General features: G+C 41.7%; 1 long non-coding RNA gene across 1 annotated transcript; it reads right to left on the reverse strand.

The window, feature by feature from the left end:
- Positions 1 to 8,872: 8,872 nt before the first annotated feature.
- LOC133728594 (uncharacterized) lies at positions 8,873 to 10,100 on the reverse strand. The gene is made up of 3 exons (XR_009855919.1): positions 9,401 to 10,100; positions 9,197 to 9,310; positions 8,873 to 9,123 (listed from the first exon to the last, which is right to left on the reverse strand). It is a non-coding gene; the product is annotated as an uncharacterized LOC133728594 (long non-coding RNA).
- Between the last annotated feature and the right edge of the window lie 8,529 nt (positions 10,101 to 18,629).

Below are 18,629 nucleotides of genomic sequence, written 5' to 3' on the forward strand. Positions count from 1 at the left end.
TCATTGTTAGTACTCTCACCACCACCTTAACTGAAAACATTGCCCAACTTACCATAGGATTTGACACTGCCAAAGACATCTGGGATTGCCTTTCCCGACACTTCTCCCAGCGTTCTGCGGCTAGCGCTGCCAGTCTCAAGCTGCTAGATCTTCAAAAAGGAAATCAATTCGTGGATGACTACCTCCGCCAAGCCAAGTCTATTGTAGATTCCTTGTCCTCCATCAACAAACCCGTTCCGGCTGAAGACTTGGTACTTGCCACCCTCCATGGCCTTAGTCCTGATTATCTCATGCTTCGAACTGCTCTCACTCAGAAATCACCTCTCCCAGACTTTACGGAGCTGCGTGCCCGGATTCTGTCCTTTGAAGCTTCTCAATCTCGCTCCTCTGTTTCCACTCCGGTCGCTGCTCTCTATCATCAAGGCCCAGTTCCCTCCCGTCGTGACAATCGCTCCAACATCGGCAGAAATTTTCCCAGAAGCGATCGCTCCAACACTGGCCGCTCCAACTGTGGTCGTCAATCTCAGGTTGTGTAACGCCCCAAGCTGCACCTCACCAGCTTAAGTATGTCACAGTGCCGCGAGTCTCTAAAACATAAACCGAACGCTCGATTTACATTCTAGAGAACCGCTAGGCAATTTGTTTGAAAAAACTTTTCGCAAAACACAGCGGAAGCTACCAATATTTTTGAGGTGAAAATCCGTGAATCGCTAAATTCAATTTGTTCGTCTAGACTTGAAATGAACGCTCGCTCATGAGGTACAAACTTCAAGGAATAAGACATTAACTAAGTTCGCCACAAGAATAGTTTCACTCGAGTTCCGAGATACAAAATTCGAGAAATAGATATTAGAATAAAGTACAGAAAACGGTTTACCAAACTTGTTCTACACACCCAGCTCCGTCCGTCATTGTCCCGTCACTAGTGCACAGTATCTGCATCCACACTGATGGCCGGTCCCATAGACCCACTACACGACCTTACCTCAAATTAATTTATCACCAGGTAAGCGTAGCGAGAGCGTCCACTACCTAGCTACACACACGTACCGAGTCCGTGATTGCGGATACTCGGACGACCGACATAGCTAACCCTCCAGAGGTTTAGGGAATCGAACCCAAGGAAGTCAGTGCCCCTTTCGCTCTCAAGCCATCACATTTCTCACGATTTGGTTAGTATGCGTTGCATTTTAACATAACCAAACCATACCACTTAACATGCATCACTTTAATAAAATAAAATATAAGAAAACCACTGACCGAGGAGAGTCCTGAATCCCTACCTGGATTCCAATGCTTCCTCCCACGTACTCTGAGTGTCGCGAACCTTCTGTTCTTCGGGTAACTGGAGTCCTAAGTTCCGACATTTCGATCGTTAATATCTCATTGACCAGGAGTTGACCAATTTGACCACATTTGAGCAATTGCAACAGGTTCGATAAGTAACCCAAAATACCGAACATTCACTTGAAGTTTACGATATCGACCAAATATATATTAAGTGCACCCGATTTACTAGGGCCACCCAATATATATTGATTTTTTTTTCTTTACTTAACGATTGTGTCGCATAGTAATTCGACGGAATTACTAAGGACACCCATACATCACTTTAGGCCACTTTCACCATAATTTCACTTCAACACTAAACCCAAATACTAGTGAATAAAAATGCATCAACAATATCATTCAACCAACAGCCAAGGCAATGCAAACAAAACATAAACTTGATCATCAAAGTCCATTCAAATCAAATACACGACAACCCATTCTGCCTATGCATTCAAACTTATAACCAGGATATCTCAATCTCAACCACAGCACAACAATTCATTCAATTCAAAACACCACAACTCATCCAATCTGTCCTCCCAGTTCCAACATATTGTCAAACCACCAAAACTACACAATTCAACCAAAACCAACCGGCAACAGTTAACCAAAATACCAAGACGGAAATAATTCAAAAACCCTTCAGCCCACAAGTTCGTATTCGTCACAAGAACAACCTTTTCATTCAAGGTTTGAAATTATACCTTCGAAACTCTACGTTGATCAAGCTCGGGTTTACAGAACCTCTTGCCGGAACTGGAACGTTAGTGAGTTCAAGATTTTGATGCCAACAACCCAGCAAGCCTCTTAATTCCTCGTCTACAGGTGAACTCGAGATGGAAACTAAGCCCAGAAGTGACCGAAACGTCACCGGTATCGAAGAACACGGTGAAGCCGTGGCAAATGAAGCTTAATCGGTCGCCGGAAGTTGCAGAGGTGGCCGGAGAAAGTTCGGGGCTTCCTGTCGTTGTTGCTCCGTTCACCGTTGGTGCATGGACGATCTGAGGATGTAGGGAGGTAGGCGACGCGGAGATGAAGCAGATGGTGGTCGTCCGTCAGCGATCGGTGGCCGGACGGTGGCGCGGCGGCCGGGTCTCCTTCTCGGGTCGGTGGCGTCCGGGTCAGAGCTCCCAGCTCTCTCTCTCTCTCTCTCGTGTTTTCTGGAACTAATCCCCATCCTTGATCAGATCAAGGAATATAAACACCCCAACCTCAATTGAAATCAAGGGCTAGGATGAAGCGGTGTTTGATCAATGGTCCAGATCGCACCGTAGAAAATTCTATTTCTTTAAATTATTTTCTAAAATCCCACAACTTCGGAAAATCGCTATAAATAGCTCGAGTATCCGGAAAATTCCCCGAAAATTTCCACGAACTCGTCGTGTCGTGTACTTTATTATCCACCTCCTAAATCGAGGATTTCACATTTTGAAAATTTCTGAAAATTCTCTTGAGCACGTGGATAATTATTAAGATCGTTAAACAATTTCTCGAACTATCTCTACTAAGCTCGACACACTTTTCCGGGGCTCACAGGTTGCGGTCCCTTTTCCTGCGCAACAGATGCATGCGCCCTCGATCTCTTGGGCTATTTACTTCTCCTGCTTGGGCTATGCGCCCTTCCCCACCTAATGGGCTTCTCGGCCCAGCTCCCACTTGGTGTCCCAATTGCCATACCAATCAACATGGGCTGCATCAATGTCCCCATCGATTTCCTGGGCCATCTACTAGTGCACCTTTTGCTAGCGCCCATTTTGCTGTTGATCCCACTTGGTATCCGGATACGGGTGCTACTCATCACATGACTGCTATGCCTCTCAATAACTCTCAACCTTATGGTGGCCCGCATAATGTGTATATGGGTAATGGGGATTCAATGTCCATTTCTCATACTGGTACCCTTCCTTTATCCTTAGGCTCTTCTCAATTCTCTTTATATGACGTCTTTCGTCTTCCATCTATTCGTAAAAATCTCTTGTCCGTTGCTCGATTCACGAAAGATAATCGTGTCTTTTTCCTTTTCGCTCCTGATTTTTATCAACTCTATTGCTTACTTACTGGTCGTCTCTTGTTTCAGGGCCCCGTAAAGATGGTCTCTATCCCTTAAATCTATCCCGTGTATCTCCTACTCCCCATGCTCTTGCATCCACTCACTCCACCGTCTGGCACAACTGTTTGGGCCACCCTTCGTCAAATGTTTTAGCTCGTTTAGGATCGTCTATTGGTTCTAAATTATCTTTTCGGTCATTTTGTAACGATTGTGCGTTAAGCAAATCTCATCAGTTGCCTTTTCAATCTAATAATGCATCTGCAACTACTCTATTTCACATAATTCATAGTGATGTTTGGTCTTCTTCTACTTCTTCTGTCAGTGGTTCCAAATATTATGTGCTCTTTACTGATGAATTTTCTCGGTATACTTGGATTTATCCCATGCGCCGCAAAAATGAAGTTCTTACTCATTTTCAAACCTTTGTCGCTATGATCCAAAATATCTTCCACAACTCCATCCAAATTCTCCAAAGTGATAATGGTACTGAATATATCAATCATGCTTTCTCCCACTATTGTAACTCCTTGGGAATCCAACAGAGGTTTTCTTGTCCTCATACCCCACAACAAAATGGCCTTGCCGAGCTTAAACACCGCCACATTGCCACCATGGCTCGCGCTCTTCTTCTTACTTCGGGTTCTCCACATAATCTTTGGGTTGAGGCCGTCTTAACATCCGTTTATCTTATTAATCTTCTTCCTACACCTGTCCTTGATTGGGATACACCACATAATCGTCTCTATGGTACTCCGCCATCTTGTTCGTCTCTTCGCGTCTTTGGTTGTTCTTGTTTCCCTCATCTCGGTCCTTATGTCTCAAATAAACTCTCTAGTCGTAGTCTTGAGTGTGTTTTCTTAGGTTATCGGTGTCTAGACCCAACAACTGGTCGTGCCTACGTTTCTAGGCATGTTTTATTTGATGAAACTAGTTTTCCTTACAAAAAGTTGCAGGACTCGTCAGTTCAAGACTCAAACTCATTAGAGTTCACTCAATTAAGCAGCCCGGTTCTCATCCCAGAGACCCACTTGCTCAACGGCCCAAGCTCTCAGCCAGACCCATCTATTCAACATCATTCTTCGACATCACCAGCCTCAGACTTGGTCGCGCCTCCTCCACCCATTCCTTCGTCCTCTCCACCGATTATCACATACCGTCACTGTGGTGACCCGGGAGAGGGGTCCCCCAGCGCTGCGACCCAGAGCCAATGAGAAACCGACATGTCACGAATGACATCCCGGTAACTCATCAACCCGAAATCGCAAGGCCTTTTGGGTTCAGGTTGTTGGTTTACAAAACATTTTCTTGGACAAATCGTTCTAGCAACCGAACAACATATTTTCAAAAGCGGAGTTTAAAGTGGGCTAAAGGATTTGGGCTTACAATAGGAGCCCAATTTGGAAAATAACAAATCACTAAATAAATAAAAGTATGGGAGACGCGCCCCAGGGTTACGGGTCTCCCGAAATTTGGTAAATAAGCGAGTAGAAAACAAATAAAAAGTAAATAAATAAGTGACTTCAAAATCCGATAAGGGGTCAAAACCTTCTTTTAATAAAGTCAAAGAAGAATACGCCAAGCCGAGCCATGTGCCTCCCCTGTACGCTCCCCGACCACATGCTCAAACCTGCACACTATTGTAAGGGTGAGCTTTCGTCCTCGCATGCCCAGTAGGGGCCGACCCAACCATGCTAGGTTTGAAAAATAATATACTTGAAAATATTTACTACATAATATTGTGCACGTTTATCGAAAATACTTTAAAAAGAGACAACCACAAACATTTATGTCTTTTATAAAGCATATGCAGTATGCTTCACACGATTTGGAGCTCCGAGATACTTACCTGCCGGCTAAACTCAAATAAATCGGTGACCGACCATGTTCGTCATCCTTCGAGAACCGGCCAACTACTCTGTAGTCCTTGTGACTACAAGTAGCGAAAGTGTCCATTTCCTGGCCCTGAGTCTCCTATGACTGGTTCATTTTCTGTACTCACCCTTCCTCGACAAACATAGGAGCACGGCCCCCTCCGGAGGTTCACGGTTATCGACACCATGGGATCCCTAGGAATCTACGCGTCTAGGTCGCATTCACTTTCAGGTCACAAGTACAAACATACAATGGGGTACAGTATCTCAACATACAAGTCTAGCCTCGATTTTCGTAATCAGTAAATATCAGTTATGGAAACACAGATATCACGAGGCATCGACTAATGAACAACCAAAAACATATTTACAGGCAACATACTATTTTACTAGTGCATTCCACACACAGAAAAGCCTCTAACAAAGAAGGGACAGCTCACCCTACCTGGATATGGAGTGCTCGTCCACATTCGGGTTCGTTCCCGACTTTCGATCATTTGTCCAAATCCATGTGCACACGCTCGAGTCCTTTGAGATAAAATTAAATCAATGAGTACATTGACTACACTATAACTCAATTAACCGAGCAACCAAAGCATTTATTTAATTTCCTTGAAGTCCATCGAATTTTCCTTTAGTCGTTAAAACCTATTATCCATTCCCAAATAATCCAAATGATGTAGCATTTGAATCATTTAGGATATGGTGATCAAACTTAACACTTGTGTCCATTAAGCATAGTTTGGATCAACTCATTTAACCTTTCTTTGTTTAATTAGCATTCTTTCGATAAGGAAAACAAAGGATAACTTACCATTCCCGAATGATTTTATTTACTATATTCATTCCGGGATATGATAACTAAGAGAATACTTTAATTACTGTTACGTCCCAAACCTAAATTTACCTGTTTACTAGTCATTGGTAAACGGCAATTACTTTCACTTTTTACTTTGTTTTAATACTTTTTAGTGGCCCTAAAAGTTAACTTTTTGTTCGGGTCAAAATTTGAGAAAATTTCCTTCATGAAAGTTGTAGAGCACGTTAAACCGAGCGCGTGCATATGTGGTACGTAAAAATCGGAGGTCGTATGCGGAAGTTATTAGTGAAATACGGAAGTTACTGTTTATAGTAAATTGGTTATAAATATGAGATTTTTACTGTGGCAGTTTCCAAAACCGGAAACCCACCGTTCTCTCTCCTCTCCCCCGAGTTCTCCCTCTTTCCCCTTTCGGCTTTCTTCTTCTTCCTCTTGATTCACAGCCGTCCGGCCATCAACCGGTGAGCAACCGGTCACCACGTGATAGCCTCTTCCTCCTCTCCACGCTAGTGCCCTTGGGTTTCGGCGATTTGGCTAGAAAACCCCGAATCGAAGCAAGGAACCTCACGGGGGTAGTTTGAGCTTTTCCGGCGATTCCGCCATTTCCGGCTGTTTCCGACCACCAAATTGGGTCAGTAGAGGCGCCCCGAGCCAGTGATCATTTCCCTTAAGGCCATTGACTCCGATTTGCAGCGTAGAGGAGAATCAAGGAAAACCCGATTCTAGGGTTTGGAGTTTTCTGGGATTTTTTCACTGGCTGAATTCGTGCACTTAAAGGTAAAATTGGAATGTGTTGCAGTTGAGAAAAATGTTGGGCGTGTTGAATAGTTGTTGCTGCCAAAATTTGGTGGCCGCCGGTCAGTGGGCCCCACGCGCCGCCACTGTAGGTCGCGCGTGGAGGCGCGTAGGGCAGCTTTTTAATTTCAATTTTTAGCCTATCAAATCCTATAAATGTTGTAGAGCTTATATATGAAGTTTGGTGACGATTAGGGAAGTTTTGAATCGATTATAAATTCCTGGAAATTCAGAATTTCGGTTATCAATTTATGAGAATCCGATTGTCGGATTTCTCTCGAATCTGCGCTAGAACTTGTAAATTGATGAAATGGTGTTGGTGGTAAAGTTTGGGTTGAATTGAAGGAAATGGAGATGTTGATTTAAGAGGATTGATTTTGGAATCGTATTTAATTGTCGAATTGTTGTTCACGGAATATAATTGTGTACAGGGCGCTATACCGAGTTACTGCTCGACGAAGGAAACTCGTATGCGTGGTCGCCTATATAGTACTGTGAGTGGAATTTTGTTTTAAATAATGATGCATGCATTTATTTTCTCGAATTAATGCTTTATTTAATTATCATATTACTTTTCGAGCATATGAATTGATTTCGGAATTTGTTTTCGATTTATCTCATATAATTGCTTTCGATAATGTTTTGTTTACGAAGTTGGTTATGATTTATAATATTATTTGACGAATTATTTATTTCCGAGGTGATTTTCAGAATTATACTATTTAATTATATTTCTATTCGTCGATTTGAGATTTTTAAAGGATTTTCGAAATGGGATTTCGATGGAGTTATATTTTTTTTTTTTATTTATCGACTTTCGGTTTTGGCATTGGGAATGCCTTGATGATGATTTTGGAATTTGTTTTGTTTCGATCTATGGAGATTATGTTTTATTTATTATTTCTCGCCTATTTGTTTATGAATTTGAGAATATTTTGGCGTGCGGGGCCACGTCATTGGAATATACTTATTTTCTCGTGAGATATTGGGGAAGCTTTATGAATTTATGGATTTACTGGTTTTCGATTGTTTTTCCTCACCATACTCGGGTCATTCGATTAGTGTCTCCTCCTCACTTACTTTGTGTTTGTGAGTGGCAGTCGAGGATTCTCCTCCTCACGTGAGTAGTAGTCGAGGTTATTAGTTCTCCTCCTTACACAATCTATGTGTGAGTGGCAGTCGAGGGTAGGTAGAGCCTAAGGGGCTCCTTTACCCGTATGGTGATATCTCTTCCCCATATCCTATTATTACTTGACTAGCGAGGCCTAGTCCGATTTCTCTTAACCAACGGGGCTGGTATGTTTTCACGAGATTTTGAGTTTAAAGAAATATGTTTTATAAATGTTGCATGCATCGGGGTTTTATAAATTTAAATAAGTGGGAAAGTATTCAAGTTTTCTTCATTTAAATCATCTTAATTATTTATTTTTGTCCACTCACACTAACGTGTTTTAAATTACTTTCCCCTGGGCCCTTCGGTATCAAATGTCCAGTTTGCAGGCGAAATTAGTTGAGGTCAGGCGTACATGGAGCTGAGGCATAGTTGTCACTGCTTCCGCATTGTAGGATCTATCGATCCTTCACCCTCTTTACTTTTATTTCTATTATACCTTTTGTTTTAGAATTGCTCTGATAACCGTGGAATTATTGTTATTAAGTTGGGAATTGTGTAATGGAATTGGAGAATGTTGTGAATTGGGGAGCAGGGTGGCTCCAGGAGAATAAGGATGGATGGTTTAGAAGTGTAAATGTTTTTCTACAGGTTTTGGGTAGTCCATTTTTAGGGGAAGTTCTGACAAATTTTTTGGTAGAATTTCTTCTAAGGTGGGCCCCTCAGGGCCACTTCGGATTTCAGGGTGAAATTCGGGGCGGGTCCTGTCACTTTAATTGTATTTGTTTCATTAACTTTAATAGAATAACTTAATCATATGAAATCCACCATTTTCTTTACCAGCAGCTTGTCAAAATTAACATTAATCACAACATTTTGTTTATGTCGTAAAATTGATCCAATCTCAATTACCAAACTGTTTAAGCATTTAACCCAAAATAAAAAGTCACTTCAATTCAACCTCCATTCAATCCCATTTTCCAATCATCTTACAACATGCACAATTCACCATGAATTCATGATTTTGCTCAATTCAACCACAACAATCTCAAGATCACCAAACCAAGTCCTTATCAATCTTCTCTTTCAAACTAGAAGCTAATTTGTCGCTGCTGCAATCCACCACCTTTAACCTTTCGGATCCCTAATAGACAAAACGAGATCAACAATCCATTCTCAACCAATCCATATCCAAAACAAGGTCTCAAGTTTCTTACCATTCCTCAACATCAACTTAGCTGACCCATCAGCTCCTCCCTTCCAAAACTCCAAATTCCCGAACTTCACAGACCTCATTTCCTCTGAAAGCTCCCGAACATAGATTTCAAGTCCTTCACATTCCAAATCAAACAACACAAATTAGGGTTTTCAATCTAAATCGAATTGGAGGCCTCAACGGAGAATAGGGCGACGCAAATTACCTAACAGAGACGATCTGAAAGCTCAGCGAATGTGAGCGGCGGAGCTACGGTGGTCCACGCGCCTGCAACGGCGCGTGCGGCGGCTCTGGTCGGAATCGGAGGTCAGAACTAGGGGATTTGGAGGATTATGAAGTGCTGATTCTATCCTTGGAGGTGGTTTCGCTCGATTTGGACCGGAGGTCGGAAAACAAAGACATGCAGAGCCGAGAACTCCGGTGATGCTCGAACGGCGTCGTCAGCCGTCGGCGGACGGAGGGTTTATGGGTTTTTCTTCGCTCTGCTTGCTGAGTGGATCGGCGGTGGCAGTGTGGTGAAGGGATGGCTGGAAACCGGCGAGGGTCGAGCAACAGTGGCGTCGCAGCCTTGGGTTGTTGCTCATGGAGGCTGCCAGCGGTGCATACCGACGGTAAGGCTTGGGTTATGGTCGGGTTTGGGTGTTGCGTCGACTGGTGGAGGCGGTGTGATGCGATGGTGGCCGGAGCTGGAGTCTCCGGTGGTGGCAGAGAGAAAGAGAGCGGAAGAGAGAGGTCGGGGTCGATGCATGGCTTCGATTTCTCTTGGGTTTGGGTCGCATCTTGCTGCTGCATTGATGGGTGGTGGCGGTGATAAGAGGTGATGGCCGGAGATGATGTTCTCCGATGGTTGTAGAGGGAAGAAGAAGAGAGGGAGATCGATGGGAGAGAGAGAGTGATGCGGCCGAGAGAGGAGAGGGAGGAGAAAATGATGCTAGGGTTTTCTCACTTTCCCATTTATACTAATGCGCGCGAAATACCCATCTTGCCCTTGCGACGAATTACGGAACTCTCCTAGCTTACTGCTTTCGGTTTTGGGCTCGTAACATTTCTTTTATTCGTCTTTCGTTGGCAACACCCTTTTTTTTAATTCTCGACTTTGCCTTAAGTCCAAAACTCGATTTCGGAAAAGCCCAAAATCCAAGACTTTGCTATAACTCAATTTATCGTCTTCGAAAATTCAACAAACTGTCGCCTCACTAAACTCCTGTAACCTTCTGGGCCCAAAACGAAGGACTCTGGCCCAAACTTAAATTATAAGGCCCAAATCGAAGTCTCGACACCGAATTGATCTCCAAGGTCAATTTCTTCACTTAAATCACTTGGCGAAAAAATCTTATTGGCGAAAAATTACCTTAAAAAATTCAACAAAATTTTCTGGGGCTCACAGTCGCCAACCTCGACCTACCTCTGATGTTCCTGCGCCGTGGCTCCGTGTTGCCTCTCCTCCCGGCAGCGATGGTCCTGCCATCCACCCCACCACAGCAGCGACGGCCTCTGTTGCTCCTGCTCAAGATCCGAATCCCACCGACGACCCGTCTCTCCCGTCCAATTCTCCACCTCCTCCTGCGTCGGTTGACACCAATCCTCCTCCAAAACACGTAATGGTCACGTGCCTCCAGGATGGTACTCAAAAACCCAGAATCCCAAGTGATGGCACAGTCAGGTATCCCATTCCTCGCGCTCTCCTGACAATGGTTGACTCGGTTGAGCCTACTTGTTACTCTCAAGCTTCAAAGAAGGCTGAATGGCTTGCTGCTATGGTTGAAGAAATCAATGCTCTGATGAAGAACAACACTTGGTCTTTGGTTCCCTCTTCTCCCACCCAGAACATTGTTGGTTGCAAATGGGTTTTCAGAGTGAAGTGGAATCCGGATGGCTCCATCGAACCCTTTAAAGCTCGATTTGTGGTCAAAGGTTTTCACCAACAGCACTATATTGATTTTCATGAAACCTTCAGTCCTGTTATCAAACCTGCTACCATACGTACTGTTATTAGTCTAGCTGTGTCTCGTGGTTGGTCTCTTCGTCAATTAGATTTCAAGAATGCTTTTCTCCATGATTTTCTTACGGAGGATGTCTACATGACTCAACCTCCTGGTTTCATTGACCAATCTCGGCCCACTCATGTCTGCAAACTCAACAAAGCACTTTATGGCCTTAAACAGGCTCCTCGAGCGTGGTTTCAGAGGATGACATATTTTCTATTGTCTGTTGGGTTTACCCAAAGTTTGGCAGACTCTTCCTTATTCATATTTGCTCATGGTCAACACACTATTTATTTTTTGTTGTATGTTGATGACATTGTGGTCACGGGTAGTAATAATTGCCTTCTTCAAAGCTTCATTGATACTCTTGCCCGTGGTTTCGACATCAAAGATTTGGGGCCACTGCACTACTTTCTTGGTCTGCAGGTTCACACCTTTTCTCATGGGCTTCACCTTAATCAGGTCAAATATGCTCATGATCTCCTTTCTAAACATGATATGTTGCTTACCAAGCCGATGAGTACCCCTATGTCTGCCAAAGATCCGCTCACTGCCACTGATGGTGCGTTACTTGCTAATCCCACAGAATTCCGGAAACTCATCGGTGCCTTACAGTACCTCACGATTACACGTCCGGATATAGCTTTTGCGGTCAACTCGGTTTCTCAGTTTATGAGTCAACCTCGTCTTCCTCATCTTGTTGCTGTGAAGCACATTCTTCGCTATGTCAAAGGAACACTTGGTCATCGTTTATCCTTTGCTCCTCAGCATCAGCCAGTCCACCTCTCCGCCTACTCTGATGCGGATTGGGTGGGCTGTCCTCACTCCCGCCGGTCGTCGGGTTATCTTGTGTATCTTGGTTCCAATTTGATCTCTTGGTGCTCCAAGAAGCAGCCCACGATTGCCCACTCGAGTGCCGAGTCGGAGTACCGTTCTCTTGCTCATGCCTACGCTGAAACTACTTGGTTAGGTTATCTTCTCTATGAACTTGGTGCTCGCATTCAGTTCCCCATCTTATTGCATTGTGATAATCTTAGTGCTACCTACATGGCGTCCAATCCTGTGTTTTATGCTAGAACTAAGCATATTGAGCTTGATTATCATTATGTTTGCAAAAATAGTTGCTCTTGGCAGTCACCGAGTCTGCTTCATTCCCTCTGTTGATCAGCCAGCTGATTTACTCACCAAACTGCTTCACAAGTCCTGGCATCTTCTCCTTTCCGACAAACTTGTTCGTCCGGAGCCACCAAGTTTGAAGGGGGGGGGGGTGTTAGAGAGACTAAATCTTCTCCTGAAATCAAGTCATCTAATTCTTCTCTATTGATTTGTACATAAGTTGTTTTGATACTGAGCTCTAATTGCTTATCAGTTTTTATTCTAGCTGTAAATATAGTTTAATGCCTGCATTGTAATAGCAATTTATTACTGCTATATATGTGTACAATTGTAAACATCAAACTCAATGAAAAACACTTTCTACAGTTGATTTGTTCAACATTTCGTCCAAGAGAAAATGTGTTCAACTACTTAAACTCCTTGGTTGCTAATGGATATTTTGTTTATATTTCTAGTTGGGGCGCCAATCCCTTTTTCTCTCTACTTTAGCTGCTCTCCGTTTGATCAGTTGGGGGGGAGGGGGAAGTGCAAGGAGTGTCTTTTTTTTTTTTTTTTTTTTTTTTTTAGGGGAATGAGAGAAATTTTCATTGACTGAAGGGTCATTACAATAAAAAAGTATCATCTCCCCAGACTTGAAGAAGAGACTCTACCTCGTTTTCATTTACTTGGCAAGGTTTTTGTCATTTAATAGCAACATCAATTACTCCTACGTACAAGTCTATCAATCACTAATCGATAGGGATAGGCACATATCCACTCTACATCTATTTACATGATTTAGCCATAATTATTTACAACACTCCCCTTGGATATTTCATGTCAATAGTGTTGCCTAGGCTGTGCCCTTCTAAGTTGCCTCGTCAAAAACCTTGCCAAGTAATCAAAACCCTGTGGGAAAAAACAACCTTGGTCGAAGGAGAAAAAGAGCACAACGCGAGTGCGTGTGGAGTAGTCGTATCACAACTTCAGAGATACGTGAAGTCTTCTTGTTAGCATCATAAGTAGGTAGTATGTCTACGAGAGGGATGCATCAGAGTTGCTGCACCAAAACCTTGCCCGGTAAACTCAGTGGGAAAAACCCGTGGTCGAAGGGAAAAGATGAGCAAATGCATATATGTCGAATCAAAGCATCTTCAGGATGCAGTAAGTGGGGTGACCATGCCAAAGATGTGCCTCGTCAAAACCTTGCCAGGTAACAAAACCCAGTGTGAAAAAATAACCCTGGACGAAGGACAAAAGGAGTACACGATGGTCAAGTGGGTATGCTTCGGGATACTCCCCCTGAAAATTACATGTTAGGTAATTCAGATAATTTACGTAGACTAATACCTTGTACATGCTTCTGGAATGTAGACTTTGGTAGTGACTTGGTAAAGAGGTCTGCACGATTGTCTTCAGATCGAATTTGCTTGACTTCAATCTTCTGATGCTCCTGTTGTTGCTGATTGAAGAAGAACTTCGGTGCAATATGTTTGGTGTTGTCTCCTTTGATGAAACTCGTCTTCATTTGCTTGATGCAAGCAGCATTATCCTCGTGGATAGTGGTTGGTTCATCAGTGGTGGAATGCAATCCACATGTGCTTCGAACATGCTTTGTGATGGCCTTCAACCATATACATTCACGTACAGCTTCGTGAAGAGTTAGAATCTCAGCATGATTCGAAGAGGTAGCAACAAGGGTCTATTTTGTAGACATCCAAGAAATTGTAGTATTCCCAATGGTAAAGACATATATAACCAGTTTGGGAACACGCATTGTGCGGGTCTGATAGATAGCTTGCATCAGCATATCCAACAAGGTGAGCATCATTATGAGGATCAAGGGGGTTTGATCCATTTCTTGATACATAGGGATAGAATAAGCCCATATCAATCGTACCTCTAAAGTAGCAAAAAATGTCTTTTATGCCATTGCAGTGGCGACGTGTTGGCGCATTGCTATATCTAGCTAACAAGTTTACAGAAAATGAAATGTCTGGTCTAGTGCATTGAGCCAAGTACAATAATGCGCCTATTGCACTTAGATCTGGGACTTCTGGTGCCAATATCTCTTCGTTATCATCTGCAGGACGAAAATGATCTCTCTTAGGATCTAGACTTCGGACGACCATAGGAGTGCTTGAGGGCTTCACTTTATCCTCATTAAAACGTCTTAACATCTTCTGGATGTGGTTTGATTGATGAAGCAAAATCCCATCAACACGGTGCTCGAACTCCAGGCCAAGGCAGTAATTTGTTCTCCCAAGATCTTTCATCTCGAATTCAGACTTCAGGTGCTTGGTGGTTCTTTGATCTCTTCAGGAGTACCAATCAAATTCATGTCATCGACATAGACCGCCACAATTGCAAATCCAGAACTTGTTTTCTTAATAAACACCCATGGGCACAGTTCATTGTTTGCATATCCCATCCCGATCAAAGATTTACATAGATGGTTATACCACATCCGTCTGAATTGTTTCAATCCATAAAGTGAACTCCTCAAACGAATGGAGAGTGTGTTCTGTGGTCTAGAACTATTTGCATCGGGTATCTTAAGTCCTTCAGAAACTTTCATATATATATACATACATCAGGATCCCCATTGAGATAAGCTGTGACCACATCCATTAGCTGCATACTCAGTTTTTCAGAAACTACCAAACTAATGAGGTAGCAGAACGTTATGACATCTATTACGGGAGAATATGTCTCCTCGTAATCAATCCCAGAGCATTGAGAAAATCCTTGTGCATCTAGACGAGCCTTGTATCTCACAATCTCGTTTTTCTCATTACGCTTCCTTATAAATACCCATTTAAATCTTACAGATTTAACATGGGGAGGTGTGGGAACGACATGCCCAAACACCTTTCTCTTTGTCAAGGAATCTAATTCAACCTGGATTGCTTCTTTCCATTTTGGCCAGTCGTCTCTACGTTGACATTCATCAACAGAGCAAGGTTCGATGTCATCGCTAGTTATAATTTTGGTAGCTACTGCGAATACAAATATATCATCAATGATAATCTCATTCTGATTCCAGATCTCACTTAAGCATGCATAATTTACCGAGATATCTCTATTCTCGGGAGTGGGTTCAGACGTTGGAGCGTCCCCCAATGTCGTCTCTTCTAGGACAGACCCATAATCCATAATTATCTCGTGAGATGGATCAGTTGATAAGAATTGCAATGTCTAGTGGATTCGTTTATGTTGGTTTTACCCTCTTCTGAGGATAAGAATCCTTCGAACCTAGTGGTCTACCTTACTTTTGGGCAGGGACATGTGACTGGTTAGCCGCTATGGTCGTACCTCGTCTATCTTGGACGAGACATCCTACAGGGATATCTATCCTTGCAGGCATATTTGCAGCAGGTATATGTGATCTAGTCACTTTAGCTACATGATGGACTCAAAATGAGTTCTCAAAATTAATCATGTTGACAATTGTTAGTATATAGCAAGTAGGGATCGTTCTATCAGGGGATTAAGAGTGCTCTTGTCATTTAAACGTCAAAGAAAGAAATATTAATTACAATTATACAATATATACGAAAAATACAAAGAAATGAGTTTTCGAATTGTTTTTATTTCTAATCTAAATTAAACTAATTACATTGATCCTTTCAAAAAAAAAAAAAACTAATTACATTGATCAATCAAACCATGAATCATAGATAATATGGACGACAAAATTGTATGATGTAGTCAACAACCATCAACACGAAAACAAGATATCGAACAACAAATCATGAATCAAAACATGCACTTGGAAGAAATCAATCAAGAACAAAGAGGGACACCTATAAGGTTTTTATTACTTTCCCTAGTTAAATTAACTAGATGAACGCAACATAGTTAATCCTACTAAACATGCAATGCTAGTGAGTGATCAATCCATTAACAAAACACATTCAACGCAATAAACACTTAGAAAGTTTGATGATTTAAGAAAAACACACAAGTTAGAACGCTAATCAAGCATGCAATTCTCTTTGTTGATTTATCTAAGGAAATATAGGTTTTCCACTTAACAATTAAGACCTAGAATGACATGACCCAACCCGAAATTTCCCCTGAAACCCGAGGTGCCCTGCGGGGCCCACTTTTCGAGAAAGTTCTGCATAACCTCCCCTAAAAGTGGACAACCCAAAACCTGTTAAAACACATTTCACTTCTAATAAACCAACCTTATCCTCCTAGAGCCACCCTGCTCCCAAATCCACAAAAAATTATCAAAATAATTCAAATATTTCAAGTTTACAACCAACTCAGGAAGAAAAAATTCTATCTCCAACCAATCCATAATTTACAATATTAATACATAAAAATCCCATGATTATCAGAGCAGTCTAGGAATAATAGAAAAAGGGTACACAAAGTAGGTTAGCAAGTAACTTACGAATGATAGAGGGCAGCGGAGGTGGTAAGCCTCAACTCCTAATGCTGACGTACACATTTAGTGTATCAATTTAAAACCCTATCAATGTAGTAAGAATAAGTAGGGATCGTTCTCAACTGGGGATTAGGGGCCTAATTAATTCCTGAAAAATAAACGTTAGCAAAACAAATTAAAGAATATATATTCACAATATTTACGAAATTAAAAGGGGGATTTTGATTTGATTTATCTAACAACTAAGTAATTATACACATGTGACACATCAAAACCAAGAATCAAATAGAATTAAATGAATGGAACGAAAATAATATGTAATTAACTACTATTAACATGTTGGCAAGGTTTCAAACATCAAATCACGAGTCAAATTATATTCAAGCATAGAATCGATCAAGAACAAATCATGAACGCATGCATAAGTTCTTATTACTTCCCTTAGTTAAATTAACTAGATGAACGCACCATAGTTAACCCTATTAATCTTGTAATTACTAGTGGTAGCTAATCACTAACAAAGACAATCATAACGCAGTAAACACATTGAAAGTTTGATCAATTCAAGTCAAGAACACAAGTTAGAACGCTAATCAAGCATGCAAAACTCATTGTTAATTCACCTAAGTATTTATAGGTTTTCCACCGAAATTATTAAAGCCTAGAACGCTAGCACCTTAATATGGATTCAATTACATGTTCATCAACCTAAGTATGCATCCAAAGATCAATTAACACATAACAATTGGGATTGAAGTTCGAAATTAACAATCATGCAAGAACACTTTGAAATCGCAATTATCTTTTTGAAAACCTAAAACCGAATTCATGCTTCATAGTATTTGGAAATCACATAACTAAATTCAATCTTTCATCCACCATAGAAATCGCAAGTTATCAATCCAAGAAAGAAAACCAAAATCGAAATTTAATAAAACCTGAAATAGAATTCTTATACAAAACCGAAAACAAAGTATGGTGTTCATGGTTACACTTTTTGATCTTCAAGGACGCAAGAAGCTTCAAAAGGTGGTGGAGAGGATGAATCCTACGGCAAGGATGCTTGAATGGATGAATGGATGTTTCACGGTCTTGAACTTTGGATTTCTTGAAGTTGCCGAAACTTTGGAAGAGAAAGGTGAGTGTTTGTGGCTTTTGATTCTGAATTTTGTGGTGTCTAATGTCTTCACAAAGCCTCCCTTATATAGTGAACGGCAAGGGCTAGGGTTCCCTTGAATTTCTCTTGAATTGCATCACTTCGACCAATAGAAAAATAGCATATGAACTTGGAGAGCAAGTAATCTTCTATTGCCGAATTCTTCCATGTATTTAGACTTAATTTCGGCCTCCCTTGTATGTAGAGTCATAAATCAATTCTTATTCCTCTATTTTCTCTCATAAAATCTCAAGAAAATCCAATAAAATCCCTTAAAGATAATTGCCGAAAATGTTTAAGTATTTCTTGTATATATCACGGCAAAAAGCAATCTTAATGGGCCAAGAATACCTCAAGACGTCAAGAAGGATCTAGAGACTCATGTGCAAGTCACATGCTTCAAACTTCGGGCCAAACTCTCCAAAATGGGCCAATTCGAAATCCCTTTATATTATTGCCGAAATTCCTTCAATATTCTAGAACAATCTTGAACCATCTTGAGTCATCTTCAAGACACAGCATCTCCTAGCATCACCAGGACTCCTAGTGACATCATGTTTCCTCATCCAACTAGGACTCTGTCATTTCTCAATTCTGAACATCATTTTTCCGAGCTTACTCCTAGTTGCATTAGGATTCCTACTTCGACTGGGATTTCCTGTTTCAGAACAGGAAAGTTTCCATTTCTCCATTTCTTTCCCATTTCTACTCCTCATTTCCTCCTTGCCTTCATTTCCATCATTTCTAGCTCTTCTTAGCTCATTTCTTGCGTTTGAAGCTCATTTCTACCTATAAACAC

The sequence above is a fragment of the Rosa rugosa genome, chromosome 2, assembly GCF_958449725.1.
Source record: "Rosa rugosa chromosome 2, drRosRugo1.1, whole genome shotgun sequence".
Classification (NCBI taxonomy): Eukaryota; Viridiplantae; Streptophyta; class Magnoliopsida; order Rosales; family Rosaceae; genus Rosa; species Rosa rugosa.